This window comes from Melospiza georgiana, chromosome 22, assembly GCF_028018845.1.
Source record: "Melospiza georgiana isolate bMelGeo1 chromosome 22, bMelGeo1.pri, whole genome shotgun sequence".
NCBI classification, from domain to species: domain Eukaryota; kingdom Metazoa; phylum Chordata; class Aves; order Passeriformes; family Passerellidae; genus Melospiza; species Melospiza georgiana.
In genome coordinates this window covers 3,135,643-3,157,430 of record NC_080451.1, presented here as the reverse complement: position 1 = coordinate 3,157,430, position 21,788 = coordinate 3,135,643, and the positions used below count along the sequence as shown (strand labels likewise).

The following is a 21,788-nucleotide window of genomic DNA, read 5'->3' as shown; positions in this document are numbered from 1 at the left end:
TTTCTCTTACTGGGAACTTGGCTTCCCTCTCCTGTCTGCAGGTCCAGCCACACGTGTGACCCTGCAGGAACAGCCTGACCCACAGGGAACTGGGAGAGGACTCTTGTTCAGGAACTATAGTGACAGGACAAGGGGGAATGGGATCAAACTGCAAGAGGTAGAGGAGATTTGATGATGGGAAGAAGTTCTTTACTCTCAGGGTGCTTGTCCCTGACACAGGGACCAGGGCAGAGAGGCTGTGGGTGCCCCATCCCCAGCAACATCCAAGGCCAGGTGGGACAGGGGCCGCAGCAACCTGCTCTGCTGGGAGCTTGCTCAGCTTGGAACCACATCATCTTTAGGGTCCCTTCCAAGCCAAACCATTCAAAGATTGATCATTCTGCCATCCCCATCTCCCACTGCACAGCAGCCCTGAAACTTCAGTGACATCACAGCTCCCAGAGGGTTCCAGGTGGAACATCCAGGACCTGGAAACAAGCACAGCAGACACTTCACTGGCTTCCAAGGGTCAGTTGCCACTCGCTCTGCGCTCTGACCCTCAGCGCTGAGCTGCTGCTGCTGCCTGGGCTTTTCCCGCTGCCTGCTCTGGCGCGCCAATCCCAGCACGATGTGCACTGCTGTGCCAATGGAGGTACAGTGCCATGCCAGGCAGGGGGCACCTGGATTGGGCAGGCTGCAGCCATGTGGGAATGGATGGTGTGGGACAGGAAGCTCACTGGGAGATTGTGCTGCCCCTGGCAGACTGACAGAGACACCGTGGAGGAGATGGAAGTGGACCTGGTGCTGGATCAGGAAGAGATGATGCAGGTGGACTCCTCCTCTACTTCCATGTCCAACCCGGTTGAGGACATGGAAGTAGATGACAAGGACACCATCGAGGAGATGGAGGTGGATGAGGAGGACAACATCGAGGACATGGAAGTTGACGAGAAGGATGAGGAGGAGCCCATGGTCCTTGGATGAAGATGCAGCCCCACAGGTAAGAGAGGCAGATGCTTCCCACGCCCTGCCCACACACACACTGGGTCCCCTGACGCCAGGCTGGGGTTGGGCTGGATGGCCCCGCTCAGGGACACAGTGCCTGCAGGGGGCCTGGATTGTTCTGCCACAAGCACCAGCCCCGGCCTGCCCTGCACTTGCCTGGGGCCTCGCCAGCCCTTCCATCCCTGGCCCTGCCCCTGGGGCCCAGATGTCAGCCCTGCTGGTCCCAGCGCTGCCAGCTGAGCCCAGCTCTTCTGCTTCCTTTCTTCCAGGACTCAAGCACATGATGGCACAGATGCCAGGCCGTTGTAAATACGTTTGAAAGTTTTGAAGATTTCTGTAAATATGTTTGAAAGTTTAGAAGATTTCTGTAAATACGTTCCCTACGTTTGTAGTTTCCTGTAAATACGTTTTGAAGATTGTTAGCCCCTCAGATCCCATGTAAACATGTTCTGCATATTACTCTTGATGTTGTTATAACGATTGTTATAACGAAACATGTTCTGTAAATCCTAGATTTGCCAAACTTCGGCAAATAAATCCTGTTTAATTTTAAAACCTGAGTTCTCTTGGCCTTTCCTTTGGGCAAAGGCAGCCTTTGCACACTTGTGGGTTCCACTTTTTCCACGTTGCCAGGGCTGGAGGTTCCTGGGGGTGCTGGCACAGCCACCCCGGGGCTGGGGGTCCCAGTGCACAGGGGCTCCCACTGGCACCACTCCTGCCACTGGGCACTGCTGCTCTTCCTGGCCTGGGGCACAGCGCTGTCCCCAAGAGCTCAGCTCTCACCAGCTCTCACAGAGGGGGCTCTCACAGCACTGGCCCCTGCAGCCCTGCCTCCAACGCAGCCAGCAAACCTTCAGCCACCCTTCCTGCTGCAGCCACAGGCACTCCTGGGCCCAGAGCTGCCAGCAGGCCACAGCCATCCAAAATCCACCTGCACGCTCTCAAGGCTACCACAGCCTTGGCAACTCGGCCACCTGCATCTGGGCTGCTGCAGGGACTGATCTTTAACTCTTGGCGCCTCCAAAGGCCCTGGGCTCTGCTTCCCAGCCTGCTCTGCACTGCCCTGAGCCCGCATTGTTCCAGAGACAAAAGCCAAGCCAGGGCATCCTCACCCTGCCCGCATTCCTGCTGCTGCCAGCGGCCACTGGCCCCTGGGCCCCACTCGGGTGACAGCTGCAGGCACAGGGCAGCCTCTGCTGGGAAGGGAGTACGGGGCTTTGGGCCATGGGGCTGCTGCTGCTGCTGCTGCTGCTGCTGCTGCTGCTGCTGGGGGACAGATCCCAACAGGGCCCCGAGCTCAGCCCCTGCCTGGGCAGCGGCCCCCAAAGCCCCACACTCCCCGAACATTCCTAACATGGCTGCCAGGGGGAAATACCACGGGATTCAGGAAAGCAATTCCCCATAGTGACTAAACCAAAGGGTCCAAGGGGAAAGTCAGCACCAGCTGATGTTTACAGCACCTTGACAATGGTGGCTGCAGGGCAGGTGAGATCTCCAGCACCTCTGGCAGTGCCTGCTCTGCACTTAAGCCTGTGGGGCTGCTCCCAGTGGGACACAGCACCGGGCTCAGGCCAGCCCTCAGCCCCTCACAGCTGATCCCAAGCAGCAGGCTCAGAAAGCATTTCCAGACCACTTCCTTTAGATATTTCAATGGACTACATGTCATTCAAGGAAGTCACCTTGCACATTTAGTTTTGGTGTCGTGGCATGAGAAGCCATGAAGGTGCCTCTGAATGCACAATCAGGGCACTTTCACTGCCATCCCAAAGGGAACACAAAGGACAGGCTTCTGCTTTCTCCACTGCTGAGTTCCTGACCCAGGAAAAAAATCTCAGGAAGATGCAGGAACTGAGTGCACCAGAGAACCTGGCCTTTAATAGAAGGCATGAATCCCGTTGCCCACCCCAACCAATGCCTTGCATTTTTCTACATTTCCCGTCTTCTCTCATCTCTCGTGTCACTTTCCCAATTTTCTCTTACTGGGAGCTTGGCTTCCCTCTCCTGTCTGCAGGTCCAGCCACACGTGTGACCCTGCAGGAACAGCCTGACCCACAGGGAACTGGGAGAGGACTCTTGTTCAGGAACTATAGTGACAGGACAAGGGGGAATGGGATCAAACTGCAAGAGGTAGAGGAGATTTGATGATGGGAAGAAGTTCTTTACTCTCAGGGTGCTTGTCCCTGACACAGGGACCAGGGCAGAGAGGCTGTGGGTGCCCCATCCCCAGCAACATCCAAGGCCAGGTGGGACAGGGGCCGCAGCAACCTGCTCTGCTGGGAGCTTGCTCAGCTTGGAACCACATCATCTTTAGGGTCCCTTCCAAGCCAAACCATTCAAAGATTGATCATTCTGCCATCCCCATCTCTGACTGCACAGCAGCCCTGAAACTTCAGTGACATCACAGCTCCCAGAGGGTTCCAGGTGGAACATCCAGGACCTGGAAACAAGCACAGCAGACACTTCACTGGCTTCCAAGGGTCAGTTGCCACTCGCTCTGCGCTCTGACCCTCAGCGCTGAGCTGCTGCTGCTGCCTGGGCTTTTCCCGCTGCCTGCTCTGGCGCGCCAATCCCAGCACGATGTGCACTGCTGTGCCAATGGAGGTACAGTGCCATGCCAGGCAGGGGGCACCTGGATTGGGCAGGCTGCAGCCATGTGGGAATGGATGGTATGGGACAGGAAGCTCACTGGGAGATTGTGCTGCCCCTGGCAGACTGACAGAGACACCGTGGAGGAGATGGAAGTGGACCTGGCGCTGGATCAGGAAGAGATGATGCAGGTGGACTCCTCCTCTACTTCCATGTCCAACCCGGTTGAGGACATGGAAGTAGATGACAAGGACACCATCGAGGAGATGGAGGTGGATGAGGAGGACAACATCGAGGACATGGAAGTTGTCGAGAAGGATGAGGAGGAGCCCATGGTCCTTGGATGAAGATGTAGCCCCACAGGTAAGAGAGGCAGATGCTTCCCACGCCCTGCCCACACACACACTGGGTCCCCTGACGCCAGGCTGGGGCTGGGCTGGATGGCCCCGCTCAGGGACACAGTGCCTGCAGGGGGCCTGGATTGTTCTGCCACAAGCACCAGCCCCGGCCTGCCCTGCACTTGCCTGGGGCCTCGCCAGCCCTTCCATCCCTGGCCCTGCCCCTGGGGCCCAGATGCAAGCCCTGCTGGTTCCAGTGCTGCCAGCTGAGCCCAGCTCTTCTGCTTCCTTTCTTCCAGGACACTAGCACATGATGGCACAGTTGCCAGGCCGTTGTAAATACGTTTGAAAGTTTGGAAGATTTCTGTAAATACGTTTGAAAGTTTAGAAGATTTCTGTAAATACGTTCCCTACGTTTGTAGTTTCCTGTAAATACGTTTTGAAGATTGTTAGCCCCTCAGATCCCATGCAAACATGTTCTGCATATTACTCTTGATGTTGTTATAACGATTGTTATAACGAAACATGTTCTGTAAATCCTAGATTTGCCAAACTTCGGCAAATAAATCCTGTTTAATTTTAAAACCTGAGTTCTCTTGGCCTTTCCTTTGGGCAAAGGCAGCCTTTGCACACTTGTGGGTTCCACTTTTTCCACGTTGCCAGGGCTGGAGGTTCCTGGGGGTGCTGGCACGGCCACCCCGGGGCTGGGGGTCCCTGTGCACAGGGGCTCCCACTGGCACCACTTCTGGCACTGGGCACTGCTGCTCTTCCTGGCCTGGGGCACAGCGCTGTCCCCAAGAGCTCAGCTCTCACCAGCTCTCACACAGGGGGCTCTCACAGCACTGGCCCCTGCAGCCCTGCCACCAACGCAGCCAGCAAACCTTCAGCCACCCTTCCTGCTGCAGCCACAGGCACTCCTGGGCCCAGAGCTGCCAGCAGGCCACAGCCATCCAAAATCCACCTGCACGCTCTCAAGGCTACCACAGCCTTGGCAACTCGGCCACCTGCATCTGGGCTGCTGCAGGGACTGATCTTTAACTCTTGGCACCTTCAAAGGCCCTGGGCTCTGCTTCCCAGCCTGCTCTGCACTGCCCTGAGCCCGCATTGTTCCAGAGACAAAAGCCAAGCCAGGGCATCCTCACCCTGCCCGCATTCCTGCTGCTGCCAGCGGCCACCGGCCCCTGGGCCCCACTCGGGTGACAGCTGCAGGGACAGGGCAGCCTCTGCTGGGAAGGGAGCACGGGGCTTTGGGCCCTGGGGCTGCTGCTGCTGCTGCTGCTGCTGGGGGCCAGATCCCAACAGGGCCCCGAGCTCAGCCCCTGCCTGGGCAGCGGCCCCCAAAGCCCCACACTCCCCGAACATTCCTAACATGGCTGCCAGGGGGAAATACCACGGGATTCAGGAAAGAAATTCCCCATAGTGACTAAACCAAAGGGTTCAAGGGGAAAGTCAGCACCAGCTGATGTTTACAGCACCTTGACAATGGTGGCTGCAGGGCAGGTGAGATCTCCAGCGCCTCTGGCAGTGCCTGCTCTGCACTTAAGCCTGTGGGGCTGCTCCCAGTGGGACACAGCACCGGGCTCAGGCCAGCCCTCAGCCCCTCACAGCTGATCCCAAGCAGCAGGCTCAGAAAGCATTTCCAGACCACTTCCTTTAGATATTTCAATGGACTACATGTCATTCAAGGAAGTCACCTTGCACATTTAGTTTTGGTGTCGTGGCATGAGAAGCCATGAAGGTGCCTCTGAATGTACAATCAGGGCACTTTCACTGCCATCCCAAAGGGAACACAAAGGACAGGCTTCTGCTTTCTCCACTGCTGAGTTCCTGACCCAGGAAAAAAATCTCAGGAAGATGCAGGAACTGAGTGCACCAGAGAACCTGGCCTTTAATAAAAGGCATGAATCCCATTGCCCACCCCAACCAATGCCTTGCATTTTTCTACATTTCCCGTCTTCTCTCATCTCTCGTGTCACTTTCCCAATTTTCTCTTACTGGGAACTTGGCTTCCCTCTCCTGTCTGCAGGTCCAGCCACACGTGTGACCCTGCAGGAACAGCCTGACCCACAGGGAACTGGGAGAGGACTCTTGTTCAGGAACTATAGTGACAGGACAAGGGGGAATGGGATCAAACTGCAAGAGGTAGAGGAGATTTGATGATGGGAAGAAGTTCTTTACTCTCAGGGTGCTTGTCCCTGACACAGGGACCAGGGCAGAGAGGCTGTGGGTGCCCCATCCCCAGCAACATCCAAGGCCAGGTGGGACAGGGGCCGCAGCAACCTGCTCTGCTGGGAGCTTGCTCAGCTTGGAACCACATCATCTTTAGGGTCCCTTCCAAGCCAAACCATTCAAGGATTTGATCATTCTGCCATCCCCATCTCCCACTGCACAGCAGCCCTGAAACTTCAGTGACATCACAGCTCCCAGAGGGTTCCAGGTGGAACATCCAGGACCTGGAAACAAGCACAGCAGACACTTCACTGGCTTCCAAGGGTCAGTTGCCACTCGCTCTGCGCTCTGACCCTCAGCGCTGAGCTGCTGCTGCTGCCTGGGCTTTTCCCGCTGCCTGCTCTGGCGCGCCAATCCCAGCACGATGTGCACTGCTGTGCCAATGGAGGTACAGTGCCATGCCAGGCAGGGGGCACCTGGATTGGGCAGGCTGCAGCCATGTGGGAATGGATGGTATGGGACAGGAAGCTCACTGGGAGATTGTGCTGCCCCTGGCAGACTGACAGAGACACCGTGGAGGAGATGGAAGTGGACCTGGTGCTGGATCAGGAAGAGATGATGCAGGTGGACTCCTCCTCTACTTCCATGTCCAACCCGGTTGAGGACATGGAAGTAGATGACAAGGACACCATCGAGGAGATGGAGGTGGATGAGGAGGACAACATCGAGGACATGGAAGTTGACGAGAAGGATGAGGAGGAGCCCATGGTCCTTGGATGAAGATGCAGCCCCACAGGTAAGACAGGCAGATGCTTCCCACGCCCTGCCCACACACACACTGGGTCCCCTGACGCCAGGCTGGGGTTGGGCTGGATGGCCTCGCTCAGGGACACGTTGCCTGCAGGGGGCCTGGATTGTTCTGCCACAAGCACCAGCCCCGGCCTGCCCTGCACTTGCCTGGGGCCTCGCCAGCCCTGCCATCCCTGGCCCTGCCCCTGGGGCCCAGATGCCAGCCCTGCTGGTTCCAGTGCTGCCAGCTGAGCCCAGCTCTTCTGCTTCCTTTCTTCCAGGACTCAAGCACATGATGGCACAGATGCCAGGCCGTTGTAAATACGTTTGAAAGTTTTGAAGATTTCTGTAAATACGTTTGAAAGTTTAGAAGATTTCTGTAAATACGTTCCCTACGTTTGTAGTTTCCTGTAAATACGTTTTGAAGATTGTTAGCCCCTCAGATCCCATGTAAACATGTTCTGCATATTACTCTTGATGTTGTTATAACGATTGTTATAACGAAACATGTTCTGTAAATCCTAGATTTGCCAAACTTCGGCAAATAAATCCTGTTTAATTTTAAAACCTGAGTTCTCTTGGCCTTTCATTTGGGCAAAGGCAGCTTTGCACACTTGTGGGTTCCACTTTTTCCACGTTGCCAGGGCTGGAGGTTCCTGGGGGTGCTGGCACAGCCACCCCGGGGCTGGGGGTCCCTGTGCACAGGGGCTCCCACTGGCACCACTTCTGGCACTGGGCACTGCTGCTCTTCCTGGCCTGGGGCACAGCGCTGTCCCCAGGAGCTCAGCTCTCACCAGCTCTCACACAGGGGGCTCTCTCAGCACTGGCCCCTGCAGCCCTGCCACCAACGCAGCCAGCAAACCTTCAGCCACCCTTCCTGCTGCAGCCACAGGGACTCCTGGGCCCAGAGACGCCAGCAGGCCACAGCCATCCAAAATCCACCTGCACGCTCTCAAGGCTACCACAGCCTTGGCAACTCGGCCACCTGCATCTGGGCTGCTGCAGGGACTGATCTTTAACTCTTGGCGCCTTCAAAGGCCCTGGGCTCTGCTTCCCAGCCTGCTCTGCACTGCCCTGAGCCCGCATTGTTCCAGAGACAAAAGCCAAGCCAGGGCATCCTCACCCTGCCTGCATTCCTGCTGCTGCCAGCGGCCACTGGCCCCTGGGCCCCACTCCGGTGACAGCTGCAGGGACAGGGCAGCCTCTGCTGGGAAGGGAGCACGGGGCTTTGGGCCCTGGGGCTGCTGCTGCTGCTGCTGCTGCTGCTGCTGCTGCTGCTGCTGCTGGGGGCCAGATCCCAACAGGGCCCCGAGCTCAGCCCCTGCCTGGGCAGCGGCCCCCAAAGCCCCACACTCCCCGAACATTCCTATCACGGCTGCCAGGGGGAAATACCACGGGATTCAGGAAAGAAATTCCCCATAGTGACTAAACCAAAGGGTTCAAGGGGAAAGTCAGCACCAGCTGATGTTTACAGCACCTTGACAATGGTGGCTGCAGGGCAGGTGAGATCTCCAGCGCCTCTGGCAGTGCCTGCTCTGCACTTAAGCCTGTGGGGCTGCTCCCAGTGGGACACAGCACCGGGCTCAGGCCAGCCCTCAGCCCCTCACAGCTGATCCCAAGCAGCAGGCTCAGAAAGCATTTCCAGACCACTTCCTTTAGATATTTCAATGGACTACATGTCATTCAAGGAAGTCACCTTGCACATTTAGTTTTGGTGTCGTGGCATGAGAAGCCATGAAGGTGCCTCTGAATGCACAATCAGGGCACTTTCACTGCCATCCCAAAGGGAACACAAAGGACAGGCTTCTGCTTTCTCCACTGCTGAGTTCCTGACCCAGGAAAAAAATCTCAGGAAGATGCAGGAACTGAGTGCACCAGAGAACCTGGCCTTTAATAGAAGGCATGAATCCCGTTGCCCACCCCAACCAATGCCTTGCATTTTTCTACATTTCCCGTCTTCTCTCATCTCTCGTGTCACTTTCCCAATTTTCTCTTACTGGGAGCTTGGCTTCCCTCTCCTGTCTGCAGGTCCAGCCACACGTGTGACCCTGCAGGAACAGCCTGACCCACAGGGAACTGGGAGAGGACTCTTGTTCAGGAACTATAGTGACAGGACAAGGGGGAATGGGATCAAACTGCAAGAGGTAGAGGAGATTTGATGATGGGAAGAAGTTCTTTACTCTCAGGGTGCTTGTCCCTGACACAGGGACCAGGGCAGAGAGGCTGTGGGTGCCCCATCCCCAGCAACATCCAAGGCCAGGTGGGACAGGGGCCGCAGCAACCTGCTCTGCTGGGAGCTTGCTCAGCTTGGAACCACATCATCTTTAGGGTCCCTTCCAAGCCAAACCATTCAAAGATTGATCATTCTGCCATCCCCATCTCTGACTGCACAGCAGCCCTGAAACTTCAGTGACATCACAGCTCCCAGAGGGTTCCAGGTGGAACATCCAGGACCTGGAAACAAGCACAGCAGACACTTCACTGGCTTCCAAGGGTCAGTTGCCACTCGCTCTGCGCTCTGACCCTCAGCGCTGAGGTGCTGCTGCTGCCTGGGCTTTTCCCGCTGCCTGCTCTGGCGCGCCAATCCCAGCACGATGTGCACTGCTGTGCCAATGGAGGTACAGTGCCATGCCAGGCAGGGGGCACCTGGATTGGGCAGGCTGCAGCCATGTGGGAATGGATGGTATGGGACAGGAAGCTCACTGGGAGATTGTGCTGCCCCTGGCAGACTGACAGAGACACCGTGGAGGAGATGGAAGTGGACCTGGCACTGGATCAGGAAGAGATGATGCAGGTGGACTCCTCCTCTACTTCCATGTCCAACCCGGTTGAGGACATGGAAGTAGATGACAAGGACACCATCGAGGAGATGGAGGTGGATGAGGAGGACAACATCGAGGACATGGAAGTTGTCGAGAAGGATGAGGAGGAGCCCATGGTCCTTGGATGAAGATGCAGCCCCACAGGTAAGAGAGGCAGATGCTTCCCACGCCCTGCCCACACACACACTGGGTCCCCTGACGCCAGGCTGGGGTTGGGCTGGATGGCCCCGCTCAGGGACACAGTGCCTGCAGGGGGCCTGGATTGTTCTGCCACAAGCACCAGCCCCGGCCTGCCCTGCACTTGCCTGGGGCCTCGCCAGCCCTTCCATCCCTGGCCCTGCCCCTGGGGCCCAGATGCAAGCCCTGCTGGTTCCAGTGCTGCCAGCTGAGCCCAGCTCTTCTGCTTCCTTTCTTCCAGGACACTAGCACATGATGGCACAGTTGCCAGGCCGTTGTAAATACGTTTGAAAGTTTGGAAGATTTCTGTAAATACGTTTGAAAGTTTAGAAGATTTCTGTAAATACGTTCCCTACGTTTGTAGTTTCCTGTAAATACGTTTTGAAGATTGTTAGCCCCTCAGATCCCATGCAAACATGTTCTGCATATTACTCTTGATGTTGTTATAACGATTGTTATAACGAAACATGTTCTGTAAATCCTAGATTTGCCAAACTTCGGCAAATAAATCCTGTTTAATTTTAAAACCTGAGTTCTCTTGGCCTTTCCTTTGGGCAAAGGCAGCCTTTGCACACTTGTGGGTTCCACTTTTTCCACGTTGCCAGGGCTGGAGGTTCCTGGGGGTGCTGGCACGGCCACCCCGGGGCTGGGGGTCCCTGTGCACAGGGGCTCCCACTGGCACCACTTCTGGCACTGGGCACTGCTGCTCTTCCTGGCCTGGGGCACAGCGCTGTCCCCAAGAGCTCAGCTCTCACCAGCTCTCACACAGGGGGCTCTCACAGCACTGGCCCCTGCAGCCCTGCCACCAACGCAGCCAGCAAACCTTCAGCCACCCTTCCTGCTGCAGCCACAGGCACTCCTGGGCCCAGAGACGCCAGCAGGCCACAGCCATCCAAAATCCACCTGCACGCTCTCAAGGCTACCACAGCCTTGGCAACTCGGCCACCTGCATCTGGGCTGCTGCAGGGACTGATCTTTAACTCTTGGCACCTTCAAAGGCCCTGGGCTCTGCTTCCCAGCCTGCTCTGCACTGCCCTGAGCCCGCATTGTTCCAGAGACAAAAGCCAAGCCAGGGCATCCTCACCCTGCCCGCATTCCTGCTGCTGCCAGCGGCCACCGGCCCCTGGGCCCCACTCGGGTGACAGCTGCAGGGACAGGGCAGCCTCTGCTGGGAAGGGAGCACGGGGCTTTGGGCCCTGGGGCTGCTGCTGCTGCTGCTGCTGCTGGGGGCCAGATCCCAACAGGGCCCCGAGCTCAGCCCCTGCCTGGGCAGCGGCCCCCAAAGCCCCACACTCCCCGAACATTCCTAACATGGCTGCCAGGGGGAAATACCACGGGATTCAGGAAAGAAATTCCCCATAGTGACTAAACCAAAGGGTTCAAGGGGAAAGTCAGCACCAGCTGATGTTTACAGCACCTTGACAATGGTGGCTGCAGGGCAGGTGAGATCTCCAGCGCCTCTGGCAGTGCCTGCTCTGCACTTAAGCCTGTGGGGCTGCTCCCAGTGGGACACAGCACCGGGCTCAGGCCAGCCCTCAGCCCCTCACAGCTGATCCCAAGCAGCAGGCTCAGAAAGCATTTCCAGACCACTTCCTTTAGATATTTCAATGGACTACATGTCATTCAAGGAAGTCACCTTGCACATTTAGTTTTGGTGTCGTGGCATGAGAAGCCATGAAGGTGCCTCTGAATGTACAATCAGGGCACTTTCACTGCCATCCCAAAGGGAACACAAAGGACAGGCTTCTGCTTTCTCCACTGCTGAGTTCCTGACCCAGGAAAAAAATCTCAGGAAGATGCAGGAACTGAGTGCACCAGAGAACCTGGCCTTTAATAAAAGGCATGAATCCCATTGCCCACCCCAACCAATGCCTTGCATTTTTCTACATTTCCCGTCTTCTCTCATCTCTCGTGTCACTTTCCCAATTTTCTCTTACTGGGAACTTGGCTTCCCTCTCCTGTCTGCAGGTCCAGCCACACGTGTGACCCTGCAGGAACAGCCTGACCCACAGGGAACTGGGAGAGGACTCTTGTTCAGGAACTATAGTGACAGGACAAGGGGGAATGGGATCAAACTGCAAGAGGTAGAGGAGATTTGATGATGGGAAGAAGTTCTTTACTCTCAGGGTGCTTGTCCCTGACACAGGGACCAGGGCAGAGAGGCTGTGGGTGCCCCATCCCCAGCAACATCCAAGGCCAGGTGGGACAGGGGCCGCAGCAACCTGCTCTGCTGGGAGCTTGCTCAGCTTGGAACCACATCATCTTTAGGGTCCCTTCCAAGCCAAACCATTCAAGGATTTGATCATTCTGCCATCCCCATCTCCCACTGCACAGCAGCCCTGAAACTTCAGTGACATCACAGCTCCCAGAGGGTTCCAGGTGGAACATCCAGGACCTGGAAACAAGCACAGCAGACACTTCACTGGCTTCCAAGGGTCAGTTGCCACTCGCTCTGCGCTCTGACCCTCAGCGCTGAGCTGCTGCTGCTGCCTGGGCTTTTCCCGCTGCCTGCTCTGGCGCGCCAATCCCAGCACGATGTGCACTGCTGTGCCAATGGAGGTACAGTGCCATGCCAGGCAGGGGGCACCTGGATTGGGCAGGCTGCAGCCATGTGGGAATGGATGGTATGGGACAGGAAGCTCACTGGGAGATTGTGCTGCCCCTGGCAGACTGACAGAGACACCGTGGAGGAGATGGAAGTGGACCTGGTGCTGGATCAGGAAGAGATGATGCAGGTGGACTCCTCCTCTACTTCCATGTCCAACCCGGTTGAGGACATGGAAGTAGATGACAAGGACACCATCGAGGAGATGGAGGTGGATGAGGAGGACAACATCGAGGACATGGAAGTTGACGAGAAGGATGAGGAGGAGCCCATGGTCCTTGGATGAAGATGCAGCCCCACAGGTAAGACAGGCAGATGCTTCCCACGCCCTGCCCACACACACACTGGGTCCCCTGACGCCAGGCTGGGGTTGGGCTGGATGGCCTCGCTCAGGGACACGTTGCCTGCAGGGGGCCTGGATTGTTCTGCCACAAGCACCAGCCCCGGCCTGCCCTGCACTTGCCTGGGGCCTCGCCAGCCCTGCCATCCCTGGCCCTGCCCCTGGGGCCCAGATGCCAGCCCTGCTGGTCCCAGTGCTGCCAGCTGAGCCCAGCTCTTCTGCTTCCTTTCTTCCAGGACTCAAGCACATGATGGCACAGATGCCAGGCCGTTGTAAATACGTTTGAAAGTTTTGAAGATTTCTGTAAATACGTTTGAAAGTTTAGAAGATTTCTGTAAATACGTTCCCTACGTTTGTAGTTTCCTGTAAATACGTTTTGAAGATTGTTAGCCCCTCAGATCCCATGTAAACATGTTCTGCATATTACTCTTGATGTTGTTATAACGATTGTTATAACGAAACATGTTCTGTAAATCCTAGATTTGCCAAACTTCGGCAAATAAATCCTGTTTAATTTTAAAACCTGAGTTCTCTTGGCCTTTCATTTGGGCAAAGGCAGCTTTGCACACTTGTGGGTTCCACTTTTTCCACGTTGCCAGGGCTGGAGGTTCCTGGGGGTGCTGGCACAGCCACCCCGGGGCTGGGGGTCCCAGTGCACAGGGGCTCCCACTGGCACCACTTCTGGCACTGGGCACTGCTGCTCTTCCTGGCCTGGGGCACAGCGCTGTCCCCAAGAGCTCAGCTCTCACCAGCTCTCACACAGGGGGCTCTCTCAGCACTGGCCCCTGCAGCCCTGCCACCAACGCAGCCAGCAAACCTTCAGCCACCCTTCCTGCTGCAGCCACAGGGACTCCTGGGCCCAGAGACGCCAGCAGGCCACAGCCATCCAAAATCCACCTGCACGCTCTCAAGGCTACCACAGCCTTGGCAACTCGGCCACCTGCATCTGGGCTGCTGCAGGGACTGATCTTTAACTCTTGGCGCCTTCAAAGGCCCTGGGCTCTGCTTCCCAGCCTGCTCTGCACTGCCCTGAGCCCGCATTGTTCCAGAGACAAAAGCCAAGCCAGGGCATCCTCACCCTGCCCGCATTCCTGCTGCTGCCAGCGGCCACCGGCCCCTGGGCCCCACTCGGGTGACAGTTGCAGGGACAGGGCAGCCTCTGCTGGGAAGGGAGCACGGGGCTTTGGGCCCTGGGGCTGCTGCTGCTGCTGCTGCTGCTGCTGCTGCTGCTGCTGCTGGGGGCCAGATCCCAACAGGGCCCCGAGCTCAGCCCCTGCCTGGGCAGCGGCCCCCAAAGCCCCACACTCCCCGAACATTCCTATCACGGCTGCCAGGGGGAAATACCACGGGATTCAGGAAAGAAATTCCCCATAGTGACTAAACCAAAGGGTTCAAGGGGAAAGTCAGCACCAGCTGATGTTTACAGCACCTTGACAATGGTGGCTGCAGGGCAGGTGAGATCTCCAGCGCCTCTGGCAGTGCCTGCTCTGCACTTAAGCCTGTGGGGCTGCTCCCAGTGGGACACAGCACCGGGCTCAGGCCAGCCCTCAGCCCCTCACAGCTGATCCCAAGCAGCAGGCTCAGAAAGCATTTCCAGACCACTTCCTTTAGATATTTCAATGGACTACATGTAATTCAAGGAAGTCACCTTGCACATTTAGTTTTGGTGTCGTGGCATGAGAAGCCATGAAGGTGCCTCTGAATGCACAATCAGGGCACTTTCACTGCCATCCCAAAGGGAACACAAAGGACAGGCTTCTGCTTTCTCCACTGCTGAGTTCCTGACCCAGGAAAAAAATCTCAGGAAGATGCAGGAACTGAGTGCACCAGAGAACCTGGCCTTTAATAAAAGGCATGAATCCCATTGCCCACCCCAACCAATGCCTTGCATTTTTCTACATTTCCCGTCTTCTCTCATCTCTCGTGTCACTTTCCCAATTTTCTCTTACTGGGAACTTGGCTTCCCTCTCCTGTCTGCAGGTCCAGCCACACGTGTGACCCTGCAGGAACAGCCTGACCCACAGGGAACTGGGAGAGGACTCTTGTTCAGGAACTATAGTGACAGGACAAGGGGGAATGGGATCAAACTGCAAGAGGTAGAGGAGATTTGATGATGGGAAGAAGTTCTTTACTCTCAGGGTGCTTGTCCCTGACACAGGGACCAGGGCAGAGAGGCTGTGGGTGCCCCATCCCCAGCAACATCCAAGGCCAGGTGGGACAGGGGCCGCAGCAACCTGCTCTGCTGGGAGCTTGCTCAGCTTGGAACCACATCATCTTTAGGGTCCCTTCCAAGCCAAACCATTCAAGGATTTGATCATTCTGCCATCCCCATCTCCCACTGCACAGCAGCCCTGAAACTTCAGTGACATCACAGCTCCCAGAGGGTTCCAGGTGGAACATCCAGGACCTGGAAACAAGCACAGCAGACACTTCACTGGCTTCCAAGGGTCAGTTGCCACTCGCTCTGCGCTCTGACCCTCAGCGCTGAGCTGCTGCTGCTGCCTGGGCTTTTCCTGCTGCCTGCTCTGGCGCGCCAATCCCAGCACGATGTGCACTGCTGTGCCAATGGAGGTACAGTGCCATGCCAGGCAGGGGGCACCTGGATTGGGCAGGCTGCAGCCATGTGGGAATGGATGGTATGGGACAGGAAGCTCACTGGGAGATTGTGCTGCCCCTGGCAGACTGACAGAGACACCGTGGAGGAGATGGAAGTGGACCTGGTGCTGGATCAGGAAGAGATGATGCAGGTGGACTCCTCCTCTACTTCCATGTCCAACCCGGTTGAGGACATGGAAGTAGATGACAAGGACACCATCGAGGAGATGGAGGTGGATGAGGAGGACAACATTGAGGACATGGAAGTTGACAAGAAGGATGAGGAGGAGCCCATGGTCCTTGGATGAAGATGCAGCCCCACAGGTAAGACAGGCAGATGCTTCCCACGCCCTGCCCACACACACACTGGGTCCCCTGACGCCAGGCTGGGGTTGCGCTGGATGGCCCCGCTCAGGGACACAGTGCCCGCAGGGGGCCTGGATTGTTCTGCCACAAGCACCAGCCCCGGCCTGCCCTGCGCTTGCCTGGGGCCTCGCCAGCCCTTCCATCCCTGGCCCTGCCCCTGGGGCCCAGATGCCAGCCCTGCTGGTTCCAGTGCTGCCAGCTGAGCCCAGCTCTTCTGCTTCCTTTCTTCCAGGACACTAGCACATGATGGCACAGTTGCCAGGCCGTTGTAAATACGTTTGAAAGTTTGGAAGATTTCTGTAAATACGTTTGAAAGTTTAGAAGATTTCTGTAAATACGTTCCCTACGTTTGTAGTTTCCTGTAAATACGTTTTGAAGATTGTTAGCCCCTCAGATCCCATGTAAACATGTTCTGCATATTACTCTTGATGTTGTTATAATGATTGTTATAACGAAACATGTTCTGTAAATCCTAGATTTGCCAAACTTCGGCAAATAAATCCTGTTTCATTTTAAAACCTGAGTTCTCTTGGCCTTTCCTTTGGGCAAAGGCAGCCTTTGCACACTTGTGGGTTCCACTTTTTCCACGTTGCCAGGGCTGGAGGTTCCTGGGGGTGCTGGCACGGCCACCCCGGGGCTGGGGGTCCCAGTGCACAGGGGCTCCCACTGGCACCACTTCTGGCACTGGGCACTGCTGCTCCTCCTGGCCTGGGGCACAGCGCTGTCCCCAAGAGCTCAGCTCTCACCAGCTCTCACAGAGGGGGCTCTCTCAGCACTGGCCCCTGCAGCCCTGCCACCAACGCAGCCAGCAAACCTTCAGCCACCCTTCCTGCTGCAGCCACAGGCACTCCTGGGCCCAGAGCTGCCAGCAGGCCACAGCCATCCAAAATCCACCTGCACGCTCTCAAGGCTACCACAGCCTTGGCAACTCGGCCACCTGCATCTGGGCTGCTGCAGGGACTGATCTTTAACTCTTGGCACCTTCAAAGGCCCTGGGCTCTGCTTCCCAGCCGGCTCTGCACTGCCCTGAGCCCGCATTGTTCCAGAGACAAAAGCCAAGCCAGGGCATCCTCACCCTGCCCGCATTCCTGCTGCTGCCAGCGGCCACTGGCCCCTGGGCCCCACTCGGGTGACAGCTGCAGGGACAGGGCAGCCTCTGCTGGGAAGGGAGCACGGGGCTTTGGGCCATGGGGCTGCTGCTGCTGCTGCTGCTGCTGCTGCTGCTGGGGGCCAGATCCCAACAGGGCCCCGAGCTCAGCCCCTGCCTGGGCAGCGGCCCCCAAAGCCCCACACTCCCCGAACATTCCTATCACGGCTGCCAGGGGGAAATACCACGGGATTCAGGAAAGCAATTCCCCATAGTGACTAAACCAAAGGGTCCAAGGGGAAAGTCAGCACCAGCTGATGTTTACAGCACCTTGACAATGGTGGCTGCAGGGCAGGTGAGATCTCCAGCACCTCTGGCAGTGCCTGCTCTGCACTTAAGCCTGTGGGGCTGCTCCCAGTGGGACACAGCACCGGGCTCAGGCCAGCCCTCAGCCCCTCACAGCTGATCCCAAGCAGCAGGCTCAGAAAGCATTTCCAGACCACTTCCTTTAGATATTTCAATGGACTACATGTCATTCAAGGAAGTCACCTTGCACATTTAGTTTTGGTGTCGTGGCATGAGAAGCCATGAAGGTGCCTCTGAATGCACAATCAGGGCACTTTCACTGCCATCCCAAAGGGAACACAAAGGACAGGCTTCTGCTTTCTCCACTGCTGAGTTCCTGACCCAGGAAAAAAATCTCAGGAAGATGCAGGAACTGAGTGCACCAGAGAACCTGGCCTTTAATAGAAGGCATGAATCCCATTGCCCACCCCAACCAATGCCTTGCATTTTTCTACATTTCCCGTCTTCTCTCATCTCTCGTGTCACTTTCCCAATTTTCTCTTACTGGGAGCTTGGCTTCCCTCTCCTGTCTGCAGGTCCAGCCACACGTGTGACCCTGCAGGAACAGCCTGACCCACAGGGAACTGGGAGAGGACTCTTGTTCAGGAACTATAGTGACAGGACAAGGGGGAATGGGATCAAACTGCAAGAGGTAGAGGAGATTTGATGATGGGAAGAAGTTCTTTACTCTCAGGGTGCTTGTCCCTGACACAGGGACCAGGGCAGAGAGGCTGTGGGTGCCCCATCCCCAGCAACATCCAAGGCCAGGTGGGACAGGGGCCGCAGCAACCTGCTCTGCTGGGAGCTTGCTCAGCTTGGAACCACATCATCTTTAGGGTCCCTTCCAAGCCAAACCATTCAAGGATTTGATCATTCTGCCATCCCCATCTCCCACTGCACAGCAGCCCTGAAACTTCAGTGACATCACAGCTCCCAGAGGGTTCCAGGTGGAACATCCAGGACCTGGAAACAAGCACAGCAGACACTTCACTGGCTTCCAAGGGTCAGTTGCCACTCGCTCTGCGCTCTGACCCTCAGCGCTGAGCTGCTGCTGCTGCCTGGGCTTTTCCCGCTGCCTGCTCTGGCGCGCCAATCCCAGCACGATGTGCACTGCTGTGCCAATGGAGGTACAGTGCCATGCCAGGCAGGGGGCACCTGGATTGGGCAGGCTGCAGCCATGTGGGAATGGATGGTATGGGACAGGAAGCTCACTGGGAGATTGTGCTGCCCCTGGCAGACTGACAGAGACACCGTGGAGGAGATGGAAGTGGACCTGGTGCTGGATCAGGAAGAGATGATGCAGGTGGACTCCTCCTCTACTTCCATGTCCAACCCGGTTGAGGACATGGAAGTAGATGACAAGGACACCATCGAGGAGATGGAGGTGGATGAGGAGGACAACATCGAGGACATGGAAGTTGACGAGAAGGATGAGGAGGAGCCCATGGTCCTTGGATGAAGATGCAGCCCCACAGGTAAGAGAGGCAGATGCTTCCCACGCCCTGCCCACACACACACTGGGTCCCCTGACGCCAGGCTGGGGTTGGGCTGGATGGCCCCGCTCAGGGATACAGTGCCTGCAGCGGGCCTGGATTGTTCTGCCACAAGCACCAGCCTCGGCCTGCCCTGCACTTGCCTGGGGCCTCGCCAGCCCTTCCATCCCTGGCCCTGCCCCTGGGGCCCAGATGCAAGCCCTGCTGGTTCCAGTGCTGCCAGCTGAGCCCAGCTCTTCTGCTTCCTTTCTTCCAGGACACTAGCACATGATGGCACAGTTGCCAGGCCGTTGTAAATACGTTTGAAAGTTTGGAAGATTTCTGTAAATACGTTTGAAAGTTTAGAAGATTTCTGTAAATACGTTCCCTACGTTTGTAGTTTCCTGTAAATACGTTTTGAAGATTGTTAGCCCCTCAGATCCCATGTAAACATGTTCTGCATATTACTCTTGATGTTGTTATAATGATTGTTATAACGAAACATGTTCTGTAAATCCTAGATTTGCCAAACTTCGGCAAATAAATCCTGTTTCATTTTAAAACCTGAGTTCTCTTGGCCTTTCCTTTGGGCAAAGGCAGCCTTTGCACACTTGTGGGTTCCACTTTTTCCACGTTGCCAGGGCTGGAGGTTCCTGGGGGTGCTGGCACGGCCACCCCGGGGCTGGGGGTCCCAGTGCACAGGGGCTCCCACTGGCACCACTTCTGGCACTGGGCACTGCTGCTCTTCCTGGCCTGGGGCACAGCGCTGTCCCCAAGAGCTCAGCTCTCACCAGCTCTCACAGAGGGGGCTCTCTCAGCACTGGCCCCTGCAGCCCTGCCACCAACGCAGCCAGCAAACCTTCAGCCACCCTTCCTGCTGCAGCCACAGGGACTCCTGGGCCCAGAGACGCCAGCAGGCCACAGCCATCCAAAATCCACCTGCACGCTCTCAAGGCTACCACAGCCTTGGCAACTCGGCCACCTGCATCTGGGCTGCTGCAGGGACTGATCTTTAACTCTTGGCACCTTCAAAGGCCCTGGGCTCTGCTTCCCAGCCTGCTCTGCACTGCCCTGAGCCCGCATTGTTCCAGAGACAAAAGCCAAGCCAGGGCATCCTCACCCTGCCCGCATTCCTGCTGCTGCCAGCGGCCACCGGCCCCTGGGCCCCACTCGGGTGACAGCTGCAGGGACAGGGCAGCCTCTGCTGGGAAGGGAGCACGGGGCTTTGGGCCATGGGGCTGCTGCTGCTGCTGCTGCTGCTGCTGCTGCTGGGGGCCAGATCCCAACAGGGCCCCGAGCTCAGCCCCTGCCTGGGCAGCGGCCCCCAAAGCCCCACACTCCCCGAACATTCCTATCACGGCTGCCAGGGGGAAATACCACGGGATTCAGGAAAGAAATTCCCCATAGTGACTAAACCAAAGGGTCCAAGGGGAAAGTCAGCACCAGCTGATGTTTACAGCACCTTGACAATGGTGGCTGCAGGGCAGGTGAGATCTCCAGCACCTCTGGCAGTGCCTGCTCTGCACTTAAGCCTGTGGGGCTGCTCCCAGTGGGACACAGCACCGGGCTCAGGCCAGCCCTCAGCCCCTCACAGCTGATCCCAAGCAGCAGGCTCAGAAAGCATTTCCAGACCACTTCCTTTAGATATTTCAATGGACTACATGTCATTCAAGGAAGTCACCTTGCACATTTAGTTTTGGTGTCGTGGCATGAGAAGCCATGAAGGTGCCTCTGAATGTACAATCAGGGCACTTTCACTGCCATCCCAAAGGGAACACAAAGGACAGGCTTCTGCTTTCTCCACTGCTGAGTTCCTGACCCAGGAAAAAAATCTCAGGAAGATGCAGGAACTGAGTGCACCAGAGAACCTGGCCTTTAATAAAAGGCATGAATCCCGTTGCCCACCCCAACCAATGCCTTGCATTTTTCTACATTTCCCGTCTTCTCTCATCTCTCGTGTCACTTTCCCAATTTTCTCTTACTGGGAACTTGGCTTCCCTCTCCTGTCTGCAGGTCCAGCCACACGTGTGACCCTGCAGGAACAGCCTGACCCACAGGGAACTGGGAGAGGACTCTTGTTCAGGAACTATAGTGACAGGACAAGGGGGAATGGGATCAAACTGCAAGAGGTAGAGGAGATTTGATGATGGGAAGAAGTTCTTTACTCTCAGGGTGCTTGTCCCTGACACAGGGACCAGGGCAGAGAGGCTGTGGGTGCCCCATCCCCAGCAACATCCAAGGCCAGGTGGGACAGGGGCCGCAGCAACCTGCTCTGCTGGGAGCTTGCTCAGCTTGGAACCACATCATCTTTAGGGTCCCTTCCAAGCCAAACCATTCAAGGATTTGATCATTCTGCCATCCCCATCTCCCACTGCACAGCACCCCTGAAACTTCAGTGACATCACAGCTCCCAGAGGGTTCCAGGTGGAACATCCAGGACCTGGAAACAAGCACAGCAGACACTTCACTGGCTTCCAAGGGTCAGTTGCCACTCGCTCTGCGCTCTGACCCTCAGCGCTGAGCTGCTGCTGCTGCCTGGGCTTTTCCCGCTGCCTGCTCTGGCGCGCCAATCCCAGCACGATGTGCACTGCTGTGCCAATGGAGGTACAGTGCCATGCCAGGCAGGGGGCACCTGGATTGGGCAGGCTGCAGCCATGTGGGAATGGATGGTATGGGACAGGAAGCTCACTGGGAGATTGTGCTGCCCCTGGCAGACTGACAGAGACACCGTGGAGGAGATGGAAGTGGACCTGGCGCTGGATCAGGAAGAGATGATGCAGGTGGACTCCTCCTCTACTTCCATGTCCAACCCGGTTGAGGACATGGAAGTAGATGACAAGGACACCATCGAGGAGATGGAGGTGGATGAGGAGGACAACATTGAGGACATGGAAGTTGACGAGAAGGATGAGGAGGAGCCCATGGTCCTTGGATGAAGATGCAGCCCCACAGGTAAGACAGGCAGATGCTTCCCACGCCCTGCCCACACACACACTGGGTCCCCTGACGCCAGGCTGGGGCTGGGCTGGATGGCCCCGCTCAGGGACACAGTGCCTGCAGGGGGCCTGGATTGTTCTGCCACAAGCACCAGCCCCGGCCTGCCCTGCACTTGC

At 56.8% G+C, this 21,788-nt stretch overlaps 1 pseudogene; it reads right to left on the bottom strand.

Moving 5' to 3' along the window:
* The window catches only part of LOC131092456 (zinc finger protein 850-like), a 603,282-nt pseudogene that overhangs the window by 336,231 nt on the left and 245,263 nt on the right, over positions 1–21,788 (bottom strand).